This window comes from Pan paniscus, chromosome 17, assembly GCF_029289425.2.
Source record: "Pan paniscus chromosome 17, NHGRI_mPanPan1-v2.0_pri, whole genome shotgun sequence".
In the NCBI taxonomy this organism is placed as follows: domain Eukaryota; kingdom Metazoa; phylum Chordata; class Mammalia; order Primates; family Hominidae; genus Pan; species Pan paniscus.
In genome coordinates, this window is record NC_073266.2 from 37,051,351 (window position 1) to 37,065,952 (window position 14,602).

Genomic DNA, 14,602 nt, shown 5'->3' on the forward strand with positions numbered 1-14,602 from the left:
TTTGAAACTTCTCTCTTTTTTTCTTAGTCTGGCTAAAGGTTTGTCAATTTTGTTTATCTTTTCAAACAACCAACTTCTTATTTTCATTAATCTTTTGTTTTTTTCAATTTCATTTATTTCTGTTCTGACAATTATTATTTCTTTTCTTACTAATTTGGCGTTTGGCTTGCTCTTGCTTTTCTAGTTCTTTTAGCTGAATTATTAGATTGTTTATTTGAGGTTTTTCCTCTTTTTGATGTAGGCACTGATAGCTATAAACTTCCTTCTTAGTACTGCTTTTGCTGTATCCCATAAGTTTTGGTATGTTGTGTTTGCATTATCATTTGTTTGAAAAAAATTGTCAATTTCTTTCTTAATTTTTTCATTCATCCACTGGTCATTCTGGAGCATATTGCTTAATTTTCATATATTTGTATAGTTACAAAAATTCCTCTTGCCATTAATTGCTAGCTTTATCTATTATGGTCAGAGAAAATGCTTGATATTATTTCAAATTTTTTGCATATTCTAAGACTTGTTTCATGACCTAACATATGGTCTAAATGACCCATGTGCACAGGAAAAGAATGTGTATTCTGTAGCTGTTGGATGAAACATTCTGTAACTATTTATTAGCTCTATTTGGTTTACAGTACAGATTAAGTCTGACGTTTCTTTGCTGATTTTCTATCTGGAAGACCTGTCCCATATGAAAGTGGGGTGTCAAAGTCTCCAGCTATTATTATACTGGGGCCTATCTCTCTATATAGCTCTAATAATATTTCCTTTATGTATCTGGGTGTTTCAGTGTTGGGTGCATATATATTTAAAATTGTTATATTCTGTTGCTGAATTGACCCTTTTGTGATTATGCAGTATCCTTCTGCGTCTCTCCTTAGAGTTTTTGTCTTAAAATGTATTTTGTCTGATGTAAGTATAGTGACCTGTGCTCTTTTTTGGTTTCTGTTGACATGAAATATCGTTTTCTCTCCCTTTATTTTCAGTCTACATGTATCTTTATAGGTTAAGTATGTTTCTTGCAGGCAACAGATCAATAGATCTTGTCTTTTCATTTATTCAGCTAGCCTATGTCTTGATTGGCAAGGTTAGTTCATTTACATTCAATGTTATTATTGATAAGTAAGGACTTACATCTGCCATTTTGTTATTTGATTTCTGGTTGTTTTGTGGCCTTCTTTTATTTCTGTCTTCCTCTAGTGAAGATAATTTTCTCTTGTGATATGATTTAGTTTCTTGCTTTTTGTTATGTATCCATTGTATGTTTATTAGTTTGAGGTTGCCATGAGGCTTGCAAATACTATCTTATAACCCTTTGTTTTAACCTGATAACAACTTAACACTATTTTCATAAACAAGCACAAAGAAAACTAATAAAAATTCACCATAACTTCTTCCCTCTCTTTTTAACTTTTTCTTGTTTCTTTTTATATGTTATTGTGCTGACTGTGCCTTGAAAAGTTTCCATAATTATTATTTTTGATTGGTTTATAGTTTGGCCTTTCTACTTAGGATAAGAGTAGTTTCCACACCACAGTTACAGTGTTATAGCATTCTGTGTTTTTATGTATACTTACTATTACCAGTAAGTTTTGTACATTCAGTTGATTATTTATTTCTCATTAATATCCTTTTTCTTTCTGGTTGAAATACTTCCTTTAGTATTTCTTGTAGGATGGCTCTGATATTTGTTAAATCCCTCAGTTTTTGTTTGTCTGAGGTCTTTATTTCTCCTTCATGTTTGAAGGATATTTTTACCAAATTTACTACTCTAGAGTAAAAAGATTTTTTTCTTCAGCTCTTAAATATGTTGTGCCACTCTCTCCTGGACTTTAAGGTTTCCACTGAAAAGTGTGCTGCCAGACATATTGGAGTTCCATTGTATGTTATTTGTTTCTTTTCTTTTGCTACTTTTAGGATCCTTTCTTTATCCTTGACTTTTGCGAGTCTGATTACTAAATGCCTTGAGGTAGTGTTTGGGTTAAATATATTTGGTGTTCTATGTCCTTGTACTTGGTTATGATATCTTTCTCCAGGTTTGGGAATTTCTGTTAGTATTCCTTTGAATAAACTTTCTACTCCTTTCTGTTTCTATCCCTCCTCTTTAAGGGCAATAACTCTTAGATTTGCCCTTCCGAGACTATTTTCTAGATCCTGTAGGTGTGCATCGTTGTTTTTTGGTTCTTTTTTCTTTTGTCTCTTCTCACTGTGTATTTTCAAATAGCCTGTCTTTTAGCTCACTAATTCTTTCTTCTGCGTGACCTGTTCCACTGTTAAAGAACTCTGATGCATTCTTTAGTATGCTTATTATATTTTTCAGCTCAAGACTTTCTGCTTGATTCTTTTAAATTATTTCAATCTCTTTGTTAAGTTTATTTGATAGAATTCTGAATTTCTTCTCTGTGTTATCTTGATTTTTTTTTTTTTTTAGTTTCTCAGCACAGCTATTTTAAAATCTCTGTCTGAAAGATCGCATATCTCTGTTTCTCTAGGAGTAATTCCTGGTGGCTTATTTAGTTCATTTGGTGATGTAATGTATTCCTGGATGGTGCTTATTTTAGTAGATGGTCGTTGGTGTCTGGGCATTGAAAAATTAAGTATTTATTGTAGTGTTCACTGTGTGGGCTTATTTTTAGCCATCCTTCTTGGAAAGGCTTTCCAGTTATTTGAAAGGAATTGAGTGTTGTGATCTAAGCTGTTTCCACTTTAGGGGACACCCAAATCCCAGTAATGCTGTGGTTCTTGTAGACTCATAGAGTTGCCATCTTAATGATCTTAGATAGGATCCTGGAGAATTCTCTGGATTACCAAGCGGAGACTCTTGTTCTCTTCTCTTACTTTCTCCCAAACATACAGAATCTCTGTCTCTGTTGTGAGCCACCTAAAACTGGAGGTGGATGACACAAGCACCCCTGTGGCCATCACCACTATGACTGCACTGGGTCAAACCTGAAGCCAGCGCAACACTGGGTGTTGCCCAAGGCCTGCTGTAACCACTCCCTGGCTACTGCCCATGTTCACTCCAGGCCCTGGGCCTCTACAGTCAGGAGTTGTCAAAGCCAGTGAGGCCTGTGTCCTTCCTTTTAGGGCAGCGAGTTTCCCCAAGCCCCAGGTGGGTCCAGAAGTGCTATCGGGGAGTCAGGACTAAAGTCAAAAACTTTAGAAGTCTACCTGGTATTCTATTACATTGCAGCTGAGCTAGCACTCAAGCCCCAAGATGCAGTCCTTCCCACTCTTTTGTCCCTTTTTCAAAGGTAGAGGAGCCTTACTCTGTAGCTACTACCACACCTGGTAATAAGGAGTGCTGCCAGACTACCACTGATATTTCCTTAAGAACCAAGTACTCTTACGTCAGCTTGTGATGAATGTTGCCTGACCTTGGCAGGGCAATGGGCTGCCTTTTGACCCAAGGCAGGTCCAGAAATGCTGTTGAAGAGTCAAATTTTGGAATCAGGACCCCAAGAGCCTGCTTGGTGCTCTACCCCGCTGTGGAGATGTTGATACCTAAGGTGCAAGACTAAGTCCCCTTTACTTTTCCCTCTGCTTTTCTCTAGCGGAAGGAGTTTTGTTCTATAGCCACCACTGCTAGTGATATGCTGAGTCTCACCTGAAGCCAGCAAGTCCCAGAGGCTCACCAAGGTCCTCAATGTAGTACTTGGGTATTGCTGCTGGTTATTCAGGGCCCAAGGGCTCTTCAGTTAACAGGTGATGCATGCTGGCAGGTCTGAGTCCTTCTCTTCAAGGCAACAGGTTCCTTTCTGGTCCAGGATGTATCTAGAAATGTGTAGGAGCTAGAGCCTGGAACAGGGTCCTCATGACTCTGACTGATGCTGCATTCTGCTGTGGCTAAGAGCTGATATCCAAGATGCAAGACAAAGTCTTCCCCATTCTTCTCTATCCTCTTTTCAAGTGGAGAAAAGGGTTCTCTTTGGAACTGTGGTCTGTGCAGCCTGAGGTTAGTGGAGAGGTGCAGCACTCCCTTGGCTGCCTCAGCTGGTGTCTCAGCATCTCGTGTTCCTCCCCAGTCCACTGTCTCTGGACCTAGTTCAGCCCTAGGATTAGTCTAACTGTTGCAGTCCTTGTGGCCTAGACTGCTTTTCAAGTTTACTTAGAGACCAAGAGCACTTTGGCTCTCAGTGGCAAGGTTTGCAGGGCACTCAAGTTTAAACTGCTGGGACCAGTAATTTCTCTCTGGCTAGGGCTGGTTTAAATGCTCTCCCTGTGGGTGGGCATTAGCTAAGTTTGGTCTGGTTTCTCTTCCTGCTCTAACAGGACAGCACTAAATTTAATTCCTCACAGTTGCTGAATTCTCCTTTCCCCAGTGCTCAGAGATACTCTCTGCGCCATGGCACCATGCTGCTGCCTGTGGTGTGGGAGGGGTGGCATCAGCAACTCAGGACTGTTTTTTTCTGTTTTTTGTTTTTTCTGTCTCTTCAGTACCTTTTCAGTGATAGGAAGTTAAAACCAGGTACTGCGAGTGCTCACCTGATTTTTGGTTCTTATGAAGGCATTTTTTTCTGTGTAGACGGTTGTTAACTTGGTGTCCTTATGCAAGGGCATGGTGATCTGTGGTGCTTTCTATTCCACCATCTTGCCCCACCTCCTCTCCACAAGACTTAATTATGTGTTCTTTAACAGACTTAAACCTTAATTATAAAGATACAAGTAAGTTCACAGTAAAAGAGTGGGAAAACATAGCATACCAAAAATATAAGAAAGCTGGTGTGGCTATATTATTATCAAAAATCAACTTTAAGATAAGAAGTTAAGTGAGATAAGGAAAGACATTTCAAAATGATGGAAGTATATGTTTATAAGGAACACATATCAATCTTAATTTTTATGGACCTAACAACAGACTTCAAGGCGGGCGGATCATGGGGTCAGGAGTTCGAGACCAGCCTGGTCAACATAGTGAAACCCCATCTCTACTAAAAATACAAAAATTAGCCAGGTGTGGTGGCTCATGCCTGTAGTCCCAGCTACTCGGGAGGCTGAGGCAGGGGAATCACTTGAACCAGGGAGGCTGAGGTTGCAGTGAGCCGAGATCACTCCATGCTCCACTGCACTCCAGCTTGGGGATGACAGAGCAAGACATCATCTTAAAAAAAAAAAAAAAAAGTAAAAAAGAAGCAAAAAAATTGGCAGAACTAGAAAGAAGGATATAGAAATTTTCAATACATTAGGAGATTGTAATATCTTTTTTTGTAATTGATAGAACAAGTTTAAAAAAAGATAAAGATATTTGAACAGTGCTGTAAACCAACTTAACCTAATTGATATTTATAGTACATTACACTCAACAACTAAAGAATATACATTCTTTTCATGTTCCTATAAAACCTTGATCAAGATAGAGGATATGCTGAGCCATAAAACAAGGATTAGTAATTTTCAGAAGATTGAGGTCATATAAAAAGTGCTATCTTACTATAACTATATTAAGATAAAAATAAGTAGTAAAATGTCTTAAAAATCCCCAATTGTGCATACATTAAGCAACACACTTATGGGTTAAAAAGGTAATAATGAGAATTAAAATGTTTGCACTCAAAAGTTAAAATTTGCATGATGGAGTTAAAGAAGGTCTTAAAAGGACATTTATAGTTTTAAATGCTCCACGTTAAATAAGGAAGAAATACAATAAACCAATTTTCCAACTTCAGGAACTAGAAAGTAAAGAACACCAAGCCTCCAAAATAAAGAAATAAATAAAAAATAGAGACGATAAATCAATAAAGTGGAAAACAGGCAAACAATTAAAAACATTAAGAAGCTAATTAGTTCTTTAGAAAGATTGATAAAAATGATGAATCTCTAGCTTTGCTAAATAAAATAAAGAAAGACATGAAACCCAAGTTACCAATATCAAGAATTAAAGGGATATTATTATTACAGATATTATAGACATTAAAAGAAAAATAAAGTTGTATTGTGAACATTATTCCAATAAAATAAAATATTCTTTGAAAAATTATTTGTAAACATTGACATAAAAAGTAACAAAAATTAAATTAGCCTAATTATTACAGAATTTAAATTTGTAACCAAAGGCTCTTTCACAAAGCAAATTTCTACTTCAAATAGCTTCAATGATGAATTCTATGAAACATTTAATAAAGATATATTAACAATTTTACATAAACTTTCATACAAGAGGAGGGAATATATTATTTCAAAACTACTATGAAACCTAAGCAAGAGAAAATATTATAAGAAAATAAAATTATTAACCAATATCTCTCAACATAATTTTTAAATGTCATGTTAGCAAACTGACCTAATTTGTCAATGCATTAAAAATCAATATAACATGATTAACTGGAGTCTATTCCAGGAATCCAAGATTGGTTCAACATCTGAAAATGAACAGTATAGTTTACCTTGTTAGTAGAATAAAGGAGAAGAATCAGATAGTTATCTTAGTGGATGCAGAAAAATTATTTGACAAACTTCTATGCATGTACATGCTAAATACTCATCATAAACTAGTAATGGGAAGGAACTTCCATAATGTAATAAATAGTATCTATTTAAAACTCTTATAATTCACATTATTTTAGTAGTGAAAAACTAAGGGTTTTCCCCAAGTCAGCAAAAGTGTCTGCTCTCTCCATTTCCAATTAATATTCTACAGGGGGTCCTGTCAGGACAGGCAAGAAAAATATGTGCAGGGTATAAAGACTGGGAAGTAGAAGGAAAATCTGTCTTTATGCACATCTGACAGAATGATTTACATAAAAATCCTAAATATTGTATCTTTAAAACTACTAGAATTTCTAAGTAAAATCAATAAGGTTACAAAATACTAACTTAATATAAAATCACTTTTATTTCTATATACTAAGAACAAACTATTGTATATTAATTTCTTGAGGCTGCTGCAGCAATTGTCACAGACTTGGCACCTTAAAACAACAAAAAATTAGTTTCTCACAGGTCTGGAAGCCAGAAGTACAAAATCAAGGTGTCAGTAGAGACACTCTCCCTCAAAAGACTAGAAGAGAATCCTTCCTTGTATCTTCCACATTCTGGTGGCTTCTGGCATGCTTTGGTTCGTGGCAGCATAAATTCATTCTGCTTTCATCTTCACAAGGATTCTTACCTCTGTGTCTTCTCTACTGCTGTCTCTTATAAATACATATGTCATTGGATTTAGAATCTATTCTAAATTGAGGATGACCTCATCTTGAGATCCTTAATTACATCTGCAAAATCCCTTTATCCAAATAATATGATCTTTACAGGGTCCAGGAATTAGAGTTTGAACCTATTTTTTGAGCCACTATTCAACCAACTACAGTCAGTAAATGAAGTATTAAAAACACCACAAAAATATAAAATATTTGAAGTAAGTATAACAAAAAGATACAAATCTTTACACTGAAAACTAATGTACATTGCTGAGAGCAATTTCTATAAGATGAAAATAGAGATATATACCATATTCATGGACTAAAATACTCAATATTCTTAAGATGACAACTTTCTCTAAATTTATGTAGAGATTCAACATGATAATAAAAATCCCAATAGGATATTTTTTTTTACTGAAAAGATAAGCCTAAAATTTGTATGGTCTTAGATTAGCCAAAATAATCTTAAAAGAGACTAAGAAACTTGGAAGAGTTACAATATCTGATTTCAAGATTTATTATAAGATGACCATAATCAAAACAGTAACGTGTCAGTATAGGGAAAGACAGAAAGATCTGTAGAAAAGAATGAAGAGTTCAGAAATAGATCCACAGATATGCAGTCAACCGATTTTTTTTTTTTACAAAGATACCAAGTTAATTCAATGGGTCAAGTTGCAGCAAATAGTGCTAGTAAAACAGAATATCTACAGGGAACAAAATGTATCTCAACCCTTATTTCACACAATACACAAAAATATATTTGAGATGTACCCTTAACTTAAATGTAAATCCTAAAATTATACAATGTCTATAAGAAAACAAGAGAATATCTTCACAACCCTGCAGTAGTCAAAGAATTTTTAGGGGACAAAAATCATTCATTATAAATGAAAATCTGATAAATTGGATTCTATCAATGTTTTTAAAAATTGTGTAACAAAATATACTGTTAAGAATATGTAAATGCAAGTCACAGACTGGGAGAAAATATTCTCAAGAAATATATGACAAAGTATATCAAGAATTTAGAAAGAATTCGTGTACACTCAATAATTTTAAAAAATAGCAGTCAACTCAAAAATATCAGGCAAATATCTTTAATGAACACTTCATAAAATAAGATGTAAAAATCGGCAATTAGCATGTGAAAAGTAGCTCTACAACATGCTTCATCAGCAAAATGAAAAATTCAATGACCTGCAACTTCATACCCCTAGAATGGATAAAACTAAATAGCTGATAATACCAAGTGTAGGCCAGTATATGGAGTGATTGGAATTCTCATAAATTGCTGGTATCAATGTAAAGTGGTAGAACCAATCTGGAAAATATTTTCAGCATATTTTTATGAAGTTAGATATATAATACACTTACCTTATCATCCATCAAATAAACTGTTGAATATTTACCCAAGGGATATGGAAATATGTATGCACATGAATAGTTGTACATAATTTCTCCTAACCATTTTATTCATAATAGCTAAAAACTGGAAACAACTCCAATGTCCACTAACAGGTAAATGAATAAAATAAATAAAATAAAAATCAGGACATCATTTGCAATAGAATGCAGCAATAGAAAGGAAGGAATACTAATAAAGAATACAAAAATTTAAGCGAGACACAAATGGAATCCATACATTATGATTCTATTTATAGGACTCTCTAAAGAAGGCAAACCTCAGGTATGATGGACTGCAAAAGGCATGAAGAAATTCTTATGATGATAAAAAATCTTTTACATCTTATCAGCGTGAGGATTACATCAGTGAATAAATTTGTTAAAACCCATTAATTTGTACACGTAAGTGTTGTGGATTCTACTATATAAAAATTATATTTAATGAAGTTGACCTTTAAAAATATCCTGTTGCATTAAGAATAAGTTTGAGGATTGGAAATACAAAATGCTCTATCAAAGAATAATCAAAACCCCTAGGCTTTGCATCTGCATATAATATATTGATTGTACATTATTTTAGCTTGTTTATTGTTGGCCCTAAAGTATGTTTTTCTATACAGATATTGTCTGTCTTTGGCAGTAATTTAGGACAGGATAGGAAATGCATAAACAATTCTCTTAATTTATTATGATAATATATGTCCTCTTTATGCATAGACAAAGAAAATCTTGTGGTAAGATTAAGGTTAATCATAATTTTTTTTTTTTTGCTAAAAATCTTGCACGCTCTTTAGGGGCTATGAAACAATAAAAAAAAAATAGATATTGGCATCTGTCCCCAGTTTTTGACACAGAGCTTCTAAAACTCTTGTAATTTCCTAAGCAGGAAGTTACTAGGAGCATCTTTTATTCTAATATTTGGTTTTTGACCCTGGTTCCTGACACAGAACCCCTAAATCCTTAGAATTTCCTTGGTAATAGGAGCATCTTTTGTCTAATGAGGCAACCCTTGGTGGGCTACTGAATGGGGGCTAGTCATCAGCAAAACCAAGGCATGATTAGAATTTTGAAATCTTCAGCCCCAGCCCTCATCCACCAGGAAGAAGAGAGAAGATGAAGATTGAGTTAATCAATCATGCTTATGTGATAGAGCCTCCATTAAAATCCCTGAAGTTCAGGATTGGAGAGCCTCCATGTTGGTGAACAGATGGAGGTGCTGGCAAGGTGGTGAGCATGGAGAGGGCCTGGAAGCTTTGCACCCCCTGCCCCATTCCTTGCTCTATGCATCTCTTCCATTTGGCTATTTCTGAATTGTAGCCCTTGTAATAAACTGGTAAATGTAAGCAATGTTTCCCTGAGTTTTGAGTCATTCTAGCAAATTATTGAATCTGAGGAGGAAGTTGTGAGAGCCTCCGATTTATAGCTTGGTCAGAAGCACAGGTGACAACCCGGACTTAAAATTGACATCTGAATTGGGTTATGGGGATACTATTGTGTGACTGATCCCTTAACTTGTGGGCTCTGATGTTACCTGCAGGTAGATAGTGCCAAAATTGAAAAGAATTGTAGGACATCAAGTCCATGTTTCCAGAGAGTTGAAAAATTGCTTGGTGTGGGAAAAAACACACACACACATTTTGGTGTTGGGAGTGAGGTGTTCTACAATTATTGAGTGTTGTGAGAATGTAAGAAAAATAGTATATTTTTCTTATACAGGTGGCTTGAGTTGTAGCATTTAGACATGTTTTTTAATATTTCGTGTTATAAAATGTTAAAAAGTACAGAAGATAACCTAATGACAATCTGTGTATCCATCACTTGATTTTATCATTGTTCTATACTAATCTCAAACTGTTTTGAGTGATAACACTAAGGGACTTTGTTTAAAGGTCCTGCATAAACCTCACTGATTCTATTTCCTTTTGCCCCTCTTTCATTATTCTGAATTTGGTGCTTATCGTATAATTAGACTATGGATAATTTATATGTACATAAAAGTGGAACAAAATTGACTTTTTTTTGTTTTTGGTTTTGGTTTTTTGTTTTTTTTTTGAGAGTATTGGAATTTTTTTATTATTATACTTTAAGTTTTAGGTTACATGTGCACAACGTGCAGGTTTGTTACATATGTAAACATGTGCCATGTTGGTGTGCTGTACCCATTAACTCATCATTTAACATTAGGTATATCTCCTAATGCTATCCCTCCCCCCTCCCCCCCCCAAAACAGTCCCCAGTGTGTGATGTTCCCCTTCCTGTGTCCATGTGTTCTCATTGTTCAATTCCCACCTAGGAGCAAAAGAAACTACCATCAGAGTGAACAGGCAACCTACAGAATGGGAGAAAATTTTTGCAATCTACTCATCTGACAAAGGGCTAATATCCAGAATCCACAATGAACACAAACAAATTTACAAGAAAAAAAAAAACCCATCAAAAAGTGGGCGAAGGATGTGAACAGACACTTCTCAAAAGAAGACATTTATGCAGCCAACAGACACATGAAAAAATGTTCATCATCACTGGCCATCAGAGAAATGCAAATCAAAACCACAATGAGATACCATCTCACACCATTTAGAATGGCGATCATTAAAAAGTCAGGAAACAACAGTTGCTGGAGAGGATGTGGAGAAAATTGACTTATAAATTGTTTTTTAATTTATGTGTTTTGTAGCATACTATATATGTTGGTTGATTTTTTTTTTTGCACTCAACATTGTTTTTTATATTTGTCCACAATAATAGATATATCACTAGTTTACTCATTTTTAGTAATATATATTATTTCATTGTATGACTATATCACAATCCACTTTTTTGTCTCCTATTAACTTGTAAGTTTTTGTATTACAAAAATGCTGGAATAAACATTTTTTAAGATATTATACAAACGTGCAAGAGGAACTCTACTGCAATAGTTATCAAATTGTAGCCTGGGGGCACGTGGGGCTCTGAGACCCTTTATGGGCTCTGCAAAAACAAAACTGCTTTTATAATAATATTAAGACATTATTTGCCTTTTTTTGTATTTTAATGCTCTCCTGAATGTAGAGGGAGTTTTCCAGACACTGCGTGTGGAGTGGTAATGTCATCACTCTCACAGCTAATAGAATGTATGTTTGTGTATTCTTATGTTTTAAATTTTTCACAGCTTTAATTTTTGATGTGGTAAATATCTATAACCCACGTGAAAATAGTTTCTTAGAGTCCTCATTAATGTTTTAGAGTGTAAAGAGATCATGATATCAAAATATTTGAAAATCATTGTACTAAACTATATAAGAAAAATGCATCTTCAGCTTTACTAGACGTTGTCAAATTTTCTCCAAAGTAGGTGTAATAACATAGATCTTCACAAATAATGGGGTAGCAAAAATTGGCCTCTGCTCAATCTGACTTCTACATCTTGCGTAAGGGGATCTGGTTAGCTGAATCTGATCACATTCATTATCCCAGTTGAAAAGGAGCCTGTGATTTGTAATTATCTTTCTAGGTTTTGTGAATCTAGAAGGCATAGTAGAAGATTTACATCTTCAACTGAGTTCCATATCAAACACAACCATCCTTCCATACATGCCTTTAAGTTTTAAATTTAATTCTAAAACTGTGTGAGCTGTATATCAGGATTTTTCAGATACAGTATTGTTACTGCTATTCAGTTCTAAATATCAATACTACCTATTGTAATTTTTGTCCTTTACCCATAAATAATTTGCTACTGCATTTAAGCCTTAAAATTTACTAATTTTTAAATTATTATTAATTTATTTATTTTGAGACTGGGTCTTGCTCTGTCACCCTGAAAGTGGTACGATCATAGCTCACTGCTACCTCGAACTCCTGGGCTCAAGTGATTCTCCTGCCTTAGCCTTCTGAGTAGCTGGGACTACAGGCACACGCCACCATATCCATCTAAGCATTTTTAAGTCTTTAGGCATGTTTTTAAACCTTCTATTGATTTTCTGTTTAATTGCATTATGGTTAGATGTTTCAGTTAAAGTAACCTTGATTTTTTAAAAATGTGTTGCAGACTTCCTGAGAGATTTCTTGTATGGCCGTATGGTCAGTCTTTATTTAGAAGCCATGTAAGAGTTCTACTTCATAGATACAAGGTTCAAAATGGATATTTTAAATCAAGCACATGAATTATATCTTCCAAATTTTTTGTAGACACATATATAATTAAAATATATCTTAACACATAATATAATTAATACAATATGCATATGTTCAAAATATACTGACATATTATATATTAATATATTAGTATTACCATATTAATATATAAATATGTGTTAATTTTTTTCTATTTTTGGTCTATTAGATCTCTCATTTTTAAATAAAAATAAGTTAAAAATCAACTTATGCTCATTTTTGCTTCTTGTAGCTCTAGATTATGTTGATAGGTTCATATAAGGTCATGATCATGAATTTTTTTGGTGGATTATTCTTTATAATATTGAGTTATCCCTTTTTATTTAACAGGTTTTGTCTTTGATTCTGAATTGTCTGATCTTAATATTGCTACCATCACTTTTGTTTTTATTGCATGTTTTCGTTGCTCATCTGTTATCCTTTAATCCAGTGTATGTGTATATGTCTAGTATATGTGATTTGGGGGGTATCTTTCTTAAGGAGTATATAATCTCTTTACTTACCTTTCATTCTTCTGGCTTTTCTCATTTGTGCCCTCAATGGCACTTATCATACTTTTTTTCATAACCATTCTCTCTTGTGCATTTTCTGATGTAATCTTTATTTCTAAGGTAATGTCCTCTTTTTCTTTAGTTTCCTTCCTAAATTTTGTCAGTTCCTGCTCTTTTTCCTTCTCTTCTCTGAGCTTTTGCATTTCCATTCCTTGTGTTATTTTGTAGCTAGAAATGCTTTTTTATTATACTTTAAGTTGTATAGAAATGCTTTTAAAATTACATATAATTCATATTGATATCATATGTTACAGCTTTTAGCCACTGTTTGGTGTTGTTTCTTCTGCTAGAAAGTTTTGTTTATTGTTTTCTGTTCTGTGATCTGCCCTGCCCCATGTGGAATCTTTTATTCTATCTTGTTTCATTAAAGCCTTTATCATCTAAAATGTGTTTCTTTCCTTCACCATCAGCTGATTCTGTCAAACTGAAGATTCATAGAGCCTGGGACAAGGATTCTCAAATATTTTGGTATCACGATCTCTTTACACTCTAAAAAATTAATGATGACTCCAAGGAACTAGTTTCATGTGGGTTATATATATACTGATATTTACTACATTAAAAAATTAAAGCTGCGAAAAATTTTAAACATAAAAATACACAAGCATACATTCTATTAGCTCTCAGAGTGATGACATTACCACTCCACGTGTAGTGTTTGGAATGCCTCTTTCTTGTTTTCTTCCAGGAGCAATGACTTCCCAAGACCACTCCACCTTGTCCCATAGCTGGGCAAGCCCCTTTCTTTCTTCTTCTTTGCCAGTGCTCTGACTGGCCAAGTTTCAGAACTGTTCCCAGGAGTGCCCATGCATGTGGCACTTTCTCCTCCTGTTTTGTTTTTTTCACTACTAGTGCCTTCTACCCTCCCCAGCTCTGCTTCACTGCAGTCTTTATTTCCCATATCCTGGAAAATAGGTGTTTGCAATCTTCCTTGCTTCCTAAGAATGCTGTGAGTATAGGTTGTAGATATGTGTATTTGCTTTCTTCTTTATCTGTTTGGATTTTAGAAAAAGGTGAGGGGCTATCAAAGTCCATAGGGCTACCATTATGCTACCTTCTATCATCTCCTGGGCTGGCTTATCTTAAAGTCTTCATCAGAATTTAACACAATTATAATACTGATAATAATTTCATAAGGAATTACTCTAGTTATTAGTTTTATCAACTGTCTTTCTTAACTTTAGATTTATTTACATATTTTGGGATCCTCGTTTGTAGACTCATTTCATGTGGTAGGTTTTAATGTTTTTATATACCTTTTTTCCTATCTCCCCACAAACTGCCAAGTGTACAGGTCTAGCAGTTTTGAGCTTCCTTCCACTCAGATCTTCTTCTAACTCCAGAACAAGACTT